Genomic DNA, 9590 nt, shown 5'->3' with positions numbered 1-9590 from the left:
TTGAATTTGATTTATTGCTCCCTGGAGTAAACTGTTAACCTGTGGTGTCCTTAAGTGAGAGGTGGGAGCAGAAGCTCCCCAGATGCCTGCCCTGGTCTCCACGTGTCCTACGCCCTGCCGCCTTGCCCCAAGGAGAGCCTGGGAAAGTCTACTGAACTGCACCCAAGGCCATAGAGGGTGCTGGAATTAAACCTCCTGTTTCTGAAATGCATTTGCCACTGTACAGGTTAAGCAAAATAATAAAGAAAAGGGAAAATGAAAACCGTTCACTTGAAAACAGGTCAGGTGTGAATGCCGCACAGTGTCGGGTCCTTGCTGCTCACTGATGCTTGCATTCGAAGGGCTGGCTGGGCTCCTTCCTGGGGTTCACTGTGCCATCGTCTTGATCGTCTCCCTCCTCGGCTACTTCTAATTCCTCCTCCTCACCTTCTTCAAAGTTGTCATCATTCTCTGGGGCCTCCCCAGTGAAGTCCAGCACTTCTCTCGGGATGATCCGCTCGTGGAAGAAGTGTCCAATCTCGAAGTCAGAGGCTCTGGTGAACTCAGAATCTTCACCCAATGAGTCTCCATCCCCAGATGCTGTCGGCAGACTGAAGATGCTGAGAAACGAATTGCTGGGGACTTGCTTGGTAATTGTTCTGACAGTGCCTCAACTCTTGTGTTTCTGCTTTTTCTGGATCATTTTGACTGTAACACTTCCTCCTCCCTCCCCCTCCCCCACCCCCAGTCAATAGTGCACCCATCAGGTCAACTATTTCAGGACCTTCAAAGGAAAAGGGACAGTAGGCCTTATCTGGCTCTGACTTCATCTCACACATCTCAGTTTTCGTCAGGACTGAATTAGTAAAGTAGTCATTGGGTTCAAAGTGGGGCTCTGATAGGCTGTCCAGGGTCTGAAAACTGTACTCTAACATCCTGTAGGTGTTTCAAGATGGGTTCCTCATGTTCCTGGACTAACTCAGCATAGCCATGTTTCTAAAGATGGGGAACCACGGTCCTGGCCGGGTGGCTCAGGTGGTTAGAGCATCATCCCATGCTCCAAGGTTTTAGATTCCGTCTCCAGTCAGGGCACATACAAGAATCAACCAAGGAATGCACAAATAAGTAGAACAACAAATCAATGTCTCTCTCAAAAAAAAAATCAATAAAAAAAATTGGGGGTGGGGGTAAGAAAAAGAAGATGGTGAACCGGACTCCAAAATCCCTTTGGGGTTTGGTGCTTCTGCGGATGCTAGAACTAGTTTATCTTACATGGTTCCGGCCAGTCTGTCCTCCCCTCCATTCTCACTGTGTGGTTCTGTGTCTGTCGGCTCCGCGTCACCTAACCCTTCTGGCGTCCGTGAGAGGCTGGTATAGTGCCTGCACTTCCTCTCCTCTTTGTGGAACTTGGCTTCTCTGTGAGCACACTTCACCTGAAGTTGTTCCAATGTGTTGATTCTTTTTACTGCTTTGGACAAAGTCTTGATGCAGCTGGGCGTAGTGTGGGAGCCACTGCCAAGTGGGTCCTGCTAGGCGAACAGAACTTGAGGGCTCTGCATCACCTGACCTGTGAGCTTCTTTGTAGTACTTGGAGTTTCTTCAGCAGCTTCCAAGGAATCTGAAGGAACCCCATCTGAAAAGCTGTTGGTATCTGCCATCTGAATGTTTTTTATCTCCTCATGCCTCCTGTGGCAATGGCAGCCAAAAATAACTTTTCTAATTCCGGAAGTCATAGGTCTTTGTTGCAGAACACATGAAAAGCACACAGAGGAGAAAAAAAATCCCTAAACACTGAACAAAATAAAGTTAAAACAAAACAGAAGCAATCTGCTGCTGGGCCACTCAGAATTAACCTTTGTAATATGGCAGTTGGTATCTTTCCGTTCTTTTTTAAAAAACGCAGTCCAGCTGTGAGTTCTGGACCTCGCTTTCCCACTTCAGACATGGTCTTCAGTGGCCACGGAGAGATCTAGGTTTCATCTGCTCCTTGCTTTTTTGCGAGAGCAGGAGTTTTTTGCTGAGCTACGGCTCACACCTGCTGACTCTGTTTCTTTAGATTTAGGGGTCATGCCCAAAGCACCCTGTATCCCCATCTGTGTCTCCAGGGGACGTGCCATTTTCATTTTCACATGGCCAATCAGTGCTTGCATTTTGGTCAGATGGAAGTGACAAGGACTGTCCCCACTGTCACCATTTCTTCCTTGTGCTGAGCATGAGGGGGCTGGGGGCAGGGGAGTGGAGGCAAGCAACGTTTTGAAGGCAACTATGGAGCTAGAATTTAATCAGTCCTTCTTAAAGGATTTATTTTAGTGTGAAGTGGAGTTTTCATTGACTGAGTTGGCGTCTGTTGCCTGAGGCTGTGTGCTGCGTTATCACAGAGGCCCCGGTCATTTGGTCAGTCTCACCGCCAGTTACCTGAACACTCGTCCATGTCAAATACTCTTAACAAATCTAGGCATGTGGGGGAAAAAGACCCAAATGAGAACAAACAGCTATCAGGTGTTAGGATTTCAACAGATCTTTCTTGGGGAAACCAACACACAACAGGTACCTCGATACTAACAAAAATATCTTAGTATTTTTGAGACGCAGCATAGCATGGTGGTTAGGACAGTGATTCTGACATCACAGTGTCCAGATTCAACCCCTGGTTCTGCCACTTCTTAGATGTGTGATCTTGGGAAAGATAATAGGCGGTCTGTACCTTAGTTTCTGCATCTGTAAAATGGGGATGATGCTAATAAAAGTACTGGCCTTTTGCCCTGGCTGGTGTGGTTCAATGGGTTGAGTGTCAGCCTGTGAATGGATAGGTCACTGGTTCAATTCCCAGTCAGGGCACATGCCTGGGTTTCAGGCCAGGTCCCCAGTTGGGGGCATGAGAGGGGCAGCCAATCGATGTTTCTCCTGCACATTGATGTTTCTCTCCTTTTTCTCTCTCCCTTCCCCTCTCTCTAAAAATAAATAAATAAAATATTTTTAAAAGATTTTACAAAATTAAATGAATGTTGGTATAATCTTTCAAAATATACAAAAATATATATATAATTTAAAAAAGTATTGGCCTCTCTGTGGATATAAGAGGATCCTGTGAGTTGGCGAGTGTCCAGTGCTGAGCACAGTGCTGGCTGTAGCAGGTGCTTACCGCACAGTAGCTATGTTTATTGACCTGAGCTTTTCACGCATATTAAACTTTTTATTTTTTAGAAATTTTATTTATTTCCTTTTTAGAGAGGGGAAGGGAAGGAGAAAGAGAGAGAGAAACATCTATGTGTGAGAGATCATTGATCAGTTGTCTCTCATGCACCCCCAACTGGAAACCTGGCCTGCAACCCAGGCATGTGTGTACCCTGACTGGGAATTGAACCAGTGACCTTTTGATTCGCAGGTTGGCACTTACTCCACTGAGCCATACCAGCCAGGGCCAATCTTCTTAATCTACACAACAACCCAGTCCTGTGTGGACTGCCGTCACTTCCATTTACAGAGGGTTTAGCTGAGGCACAGACAGGCGGATAACGAGCCCAAGGCCACACTCTGGAAACAGGCACAGCTGCGTCCAAACCCGGGGGCCCTAGCTCAGAGCCTGCTCGTCAAGGGGTGTCTGATAATCACCGCCCGCTGCTTAAACCAGCTGAGCTTCTCCTCCAGACCCGAAGAGACTGTTTCTTTTCGATGCTTCTTCTTCCTCATATCTTTGACTGGAGTATGAATGTGGATATGGTTCTAAGTTTGAGATGAGGCCTTCCGTGCTCCCTCAGTCCTCTGCGGCTTGGCCCCTTGTCCTGCGCCGTCTTTACTCCTTCTGCTGCACAGAACTTTGACCTTCATGATGAACTGGACTCTTCCTGCCTTTGCTTACTTGCAGGGAGCTGCCAGGGAAAATTCAGTTACCAAATGTGTCCCTGTGCAGAGGGTTGTCCTCATGGTCCATTTGCCACCTCTAGATCTTTGCTCCTTCTCCTCCATTTTATTCCATTTTTTGAAAAACACTCAGCCCCACGCCAGTCTCTGCCTACTTTATTTGTGTGTATAAGTGAATGGTCCCTTTCACAGAGTTCTGAGCCCAGGTACCCATGAGAATGAGTCAGAGAATCACACAGGGACAGAGGGATGGCAATGCTTGGCCACAAAAGAAGGGCTGTGGCTTGGCACTGGGTTCTTGGCGGAGGGATTTATCCAGACACTGCTTTGGGCTGGGACTGGGAATACATGAAGAAGTTCCCAGCCTGCCTCTGTGGTCTAACGACAGGGGCAGGCGCAAGGCAGGTCCCAGGATACAACACAAATGCCGCAGTGGAGCATGGGGTGTGGAGGTCAAAGGCTTCCTGGAGGAGGAGGCCCTGAGCTGAGTCAGACCAAGGGGTGTGGGTCCAGGCTGCGTCTCTCCCTAACTGTGTGACACTGTCTGCCTCTCCGGCCTTTTTCCTCCCGGTAAACGGGGCTGCTGTGAAAATGGAACGTGCACCACACGCAGCACATGAGAGTCACCCTGTGAATCACAGGAGGAAGTGCTATTGTTAGCATACACACACACTGCTAATAGCAAGGGTTGCTCCTGAATCGCACTTCCTCTTCATGTTGTTATATTCACTTCCAGGAGCAAATCCCAGCCTACGGGCAAATGCAGCTCTTTAGAAATACAATTATTTAGAGGGTTCCTTGGTTTATTGTGGGTATATAAAGTCACTAGGTTGTACGCCTGAAACTAATATAATATTGTGTGCCAACTATACTTGAATAAAATACTGTTTAAAAAATAAAAATACAATGACACGCAGAAGAACAAGCTTTCCTAAAAGGTGTTAGGAGTGGATTTCACAGCAGACGGCTCCTGCGCCAGCCGCCTTCCTCGCTCCCCCTGACTTGCTGGCCACAAGCCCCAAGAAACGTCTGGTGGTTCGCAGAGCTGAAACCAGATTTCCTGTTCCCAGTGCTGTGTTCTTTCTGGAGCGATAGCAGCAAAGATGTTTCCTTCACATTTAGCACAGGGCCAGGGATGTGTAATTATGACTGCCGTGGAGCTCTCTCGGCTCCCCGGGATCACATCTGAGCAATGCTTCCTTTGTAATATTGCCACTATTTCTCCACAGAGTGCAACTGAGCGAAGCCAAGTTGCTGAGACAAATGACAGAAGTGTGACATTGCATTAAATGGACATTTTCCCCCGTGGCCTTTAACAATTTCTACTTTAAAGAAGACAAGTAGCTGTCCAGCTAGCTAATTAAAAGTACCGGATTGCACAGGTGAGAGGTACGGTTCTTATTAAAGTGTCCGTTTGCTACCTTGACGGCTCCTAAGGAGCAAACATGTCTACTGCTCCAGATATAAAGAAATAAAGTGACTCGGCCACGGGAAACCCCCTGGAGAACACATGAATCCAGGATGACAGCCCTCAGCACAGAATCGGAGGGTGAGGTGAAGTGTCTGCAGGAAAAATGCAGCTCTCGTTAGTCAGGGAAGGGGAACCTCGGGATCCCGTGTCAGCCTGCGGCCCACACAGCTCCCCCCGTTTATCAAGGAGGGGGTTCACTGGGCATAAGTGCCAGGTGTCCCCTCACTAAGGCCAGGGCACCTCACTGAGGAGCAGCTCTCGGACAAAGTGGCCCAGGAGAAAGCCAGTGACACATGCTGTGGGGAGACAGTCACCAGCCTCGGCTCTCCCCCCACAGTCCTCTAAATGACAGTAAAGGGACAGAACAAAAACCAAAAGGCATACGTCTCCAGTGGGAAAGAGACTAAGCAGGCAAGAGAACACAGCACAGAGAGAAGACACACAAGAATTTGGGAATCAGATCTCTGAGCCACTGACCTAGCAAGCCAGAGAAAGCTGAGAAACCCGCACATGAGCCCAGAGCCTGGAGACACCAGAGGCATCAGTCACGTCACGAGGCTGAGAACAGGTGCAGTCAGGACCTGAGAACATGAGAAACAGGCCCTGGTGGCTGGGAGCTGTCCTGACATGGACAGCTAGGCCATGGTGCTCCCCACTGAACAGAGACAGTTGCATAGGACACCTACTCGAGACAAGGCCCCTCGGTGATGGGAGGACAGGGAAAAACAAGACCATTTCGTGAGCGTGCCTGAGCACCGACAAGTATAAGAATGCTGTCCAGAGCCCTGGCTGTGTAGTTCAGTTGGTTAGAGCATCCACCTGATACACCAAGGTTGCAGGTTCAATCCCCAGTCAGGGAACATACAAGAAGCAACCAATGAATACATAAATAAATGGAACAAATCAATGTATCTATCCCCTCCCTTCTCTCTCCCTTCCACTCTCTAAAACAAATAAAAGTTAAAAAAAAGAAGAAGAAGAATGCTGCCTAGACCTGAATGTCCCGGAGATGCCCTTTTCTGGACCGAGGCTCCTTTGCTGACTGTAATGTTAATCACTTCATTTTTCTTAAATCCTACATGAGATTAAGTCATCACAGGATCAGTCCTCATTTCCAGACAGCATCCAGTCCAGAGCAAAACACCCCTTCCCTGAACCCCCTCCAAATCACCTAGTTCAAGTCCAAATCATATTCTCAGTCTTTCCCAACACTCTTCCAGGGCACCCACAATTGTCTGGGGCGTTGGCCTCTCTCTTTGCAACAGAACGAAAAACTCAACTTTGTTTGGCTATGGGTGTGCTCCTGGTGGGCTGTGACCGATGAACAGCGGCAGGCCCAGACCACCCCCCACTCCACCCCCATTTAGACAGCCAGGGGTGGCAGAGCACCCTGGAGACAGTGGTCCCTGGGAACGGAGGCAGGAGGCACCAGGCCCTGCTGGGAGGAAAGGCTGAATTCTCCAGGAGAGGGCAGTAAATGAATGGCAGCACAACAGGGAGACTCCCTCCACCCTCCCCAGCTGGCTCTGGAAAAGACAAAGAATAAACAAGAATCACACAGGAAGCAGAGACAATGGCTAGAGATGAAGAGAATGTCTAAAGCTGAAGCATATTCTTTGACAAACAACTAACAAGAAAAAAGAGTTGGAAGGAACATTACACATTAAAAGAGACTTAGAGCTTTATTAACTGATAGCAAAGTATAGACCTTATTGGATTCAGATTTAAACACACCATAAAAATAAAATCATTTATGAAACCATCAGAGAAAGATTAATATTGCCTGCATATTTGATGATATGAGGGAATTATCATTAAAATTTTTTAGATGTTGTGGGGGAGCTCAAGAGTTGGGAAATTTTAGTTTAAGGTGAGAGTTCATACGCCTCGTAGTTAATGCATGTGAAAAGCTGTTGTTTTAGGAATTGCAGATACGACCCATGCTGACTCCAGGAGACCACGAGTGATTGACCTTTGTGCTCCGGAAGACACCCTAAGCAATCCAGGTGGTATCCAAGCCAATGTGCTCCAAGGAGAGACAGTCTGCTGCCCAGGATACAGGTAAAGAAAATTGTCCAGGACACAGGACATAAATAAAGAAAACTGCAGTCAGTAGATGAAAGGATTTTAGGGAAATTGTCGGGACTGCAGGTTTCTGCAGGTTTTATCTGATTAACCTCTTCCCTGAATTCCAAATTCTTTACCTACACTTTGTTTCCCCTTGAATTCCAAATCCCTTACCTACACTTTGCCCCCTTATAAAAAAGGCTGGCTTGAAAGAAGATGTAAGAGGTTCTGTTCTGATGCAAACCCGCTGTCCTCTCAGGTTGCCGGCCATCCGAATAGAGTGCTCATAAAGACTCGGTTCCTGCCTCTGCTTTTTGGGTCTGGCAGGCAACAGGCAGCACAAACACTGGCTTTTCTGGTTTCAATCTAATCATTGTATTGTGGTTACATTTACATAAAAGATTTTTCATCTTTCAGAGAGACACATGGGAATATTTATAGGTGAGATGCTTTGAATTCTGGAATTCGCTTCAAAAGAACCCTCTGGGGGCTAGGGTAGAGGGAAACCAAGGCCAGCAGAAGTGGAACTGTCAAAGCTGAGTAGGGGATATCTAGAGGTTTGTCCCTCTATTAGCTCATTGTTGCCTAGGTGTGAAATTTTTCACAATAGAAAGTGAACAAAAACAAGAAAAACAAGCCAAAAACAAAACAAAAACCTCCTGTCAAACAAAAACCTTTGGAACTGAAAACTGTTCTGAAAGAAAGGTTTTACTGAGCCACATGCTAGCCAGAGAAAGGACCGGGTCCTGGGGTGGTCGGTCTGAATCTCCAGGGGCCTGCCAGGCAGAGAAGACAAGTATGTCCTCCACCCTGGGGCCGATGGGGCTGCTGTGTGCAGTGAGTTTGGGGAAGAAAGGCATCAGTCGTTTTTGCATCAACAATCCCTGGAGGTGGGGCCTGGGAGTGGGGAAAAGGGGAAGCAGGGAAAGCTCTGGGACTTGCTTCTGGACTGGCTGTGAGCAGCAGCCCAGAAGCTTAATGTGTAAGTGGGGTGTGCGGTGGCGTCTGGTAGCCGGCTGGCTATTCTTTCTGGATAATTTGCTCAAATAGCCACCTGGAAATTGATTCAAAGTTTCAACATGCATTCAGGAATGTAATCAGTCTGTCTGCTGATTAACTCTCCTTGTCTGTTCCTCTCACCCTCCAGCCTGCTGTAATTCAATTTAGAACATCTCAGCATTTTTTTCTCGTGTCACTTCTATAGTAGAACTTTCTTTGACCTCCCCAAAATAACCTCAGCTTACGCAGACCTGCCCTGGATTCCAAGTCAGGAAGATGCCAGGGCAGTCTGTCCTCAGAGACTACAGACACGGAGAGAAAGCGTTAGAAAGCGATTCGGAAATGGCGTAACCCTTATCAAGGATCATAAAGCAGGGAGGTAGGGACAGCCGCAGGCTCAGTTGTGCAGTGCTGTCTCTCCTCTCCCTGACTTTCCCTCCGCCCCTGCCCAGGGAATCTGCCCACACCCCAGGAATCGCCTCTCTGGGCAGCCTGGCAGGCTGGTGGTGGGGGCTGTCTGGAGGACAAAACGCAGGTGGTAGCTATGGGGTCAGGTTTGGCCTTGGGTGAAGGAAGAGAGGTGGCTTGCCTTTGATGAGAGGGAGGGCATGTGAATGCCCTCCACTGGCCTGGGAGACGCGTGGGAGGTGAGTGTCAAAACTGGAGGATGACTCTGTGGCACCTGAGTTGTTCGCAGACTGGAGGTTGGGGGTGGGATTTGACTCCTGGAGGCAAGGAGCTGGAGCTCTGTGGGGGTTTGTAAGGGATGCTGCTTAAGAGGCCGTGACTTCTAAACATTCCCGCTGCAGTGGTAATCCGGGAGAAGTCCCGCCTCTTAGACGGCAGTAAAGTGCACCTGGAGACCCAGCAGCAGCTTCAGATGGAGCGTGTTCTTTTTTTCTCTACCAAGAAATTTCCAGGGGCTCTCCTGCTTTTGAGCAACTTATCTAGCTTTCTGTATGTGTTGAGACTTGTTTTCGACCTTATCAAAGTACAAAGAGAACATATTTTTCCATCTTTGTAACAAAATACATTTATGCTTTACACATAAGTGTTTTCTCCACCTGCAGGGACCTGGGGATTCATTTAATGACGGCTAGATGGAAGTTAGTGGCTCACACAGAGCTGTTTTCTAAAAACAGACAGTGATCAGTGCAACTGATTATTCACCAGAAAAGGGCCCATCAGAACCGTCCTGGGAAATGGGCACAGG

At 47.9% G+C, this 9590-nt stretch overlaps 1 pseudogene; it reads right to left on the bottom strand.

Moving 5' to 3' along the window:
• Nucleotides 1–319: 319 nt before the first annotated feature.
• On the bottom strand, nt 320–1637 carry LOC123826381 (annotated as a pseudogene).
• Between the last annotated feature and the right edge of the window lie 7953 nt (nt 1638–9590).

Source organism: Phyllostomus hastatus, unplaced genomic scaffold (genome assembly GCF_019186645.2).
Source record: "Phyllostomus hastatus isolate PE091 unplaced genomic scaffold, TTU_PhHast_1.1 phas_contig_80, whole genome shotgun sequence".
Classification (NCBI taxonomy): domain Eukaryota; kingdom Metazoa; phylum Chordata; class Mammalia; order Chiroptera; family Phyllostomidae; genus Phyllostomus; species Phyllostomus hastatus.
The sequence above is the reverse complement of the archived record's forward strand: the minus strand, read 5'-3'. Positions and strand labels throughout refer to the sequence as shown.